Below are 241 nucleotides of genomic sequence, written 5' to 3'. Positions count from 1 at the left end.
CAATCAAAATGACACGGCGACAACAAAATATGAAGAGCATTATCATATTACTCTTTATCCTGCAGATATTTGATGTATTCTTGGCAGGGATGGATGCAGACATATTACATTGGGGGGGTCACAATCAAATTTTTAAAAAAAGTAACAAATTTCTTTTATTACTTTATATGGATTATAAATTGTTATACTACTTTTTTATCTTCATTATTTTTACATCTAAAATTATATATATATATATATA

The sequence above is a fragment of the Olea europaea genome, chromosome 22, assembly GCF_002742605.1.
Source record: "Olea europaea var. sylvestris chromosome 22, O_europaea_v1, whole genome shotgun sequence".
Lineage (NCBI taxonomy): Eukaryota > Viridiplantae > Streptophyta > Magnoliopsida > Lamiales > Oleaceae > Olea > Olea europaea.
This window is presented reverse-complemented; position numbering follows the sequence as displayed.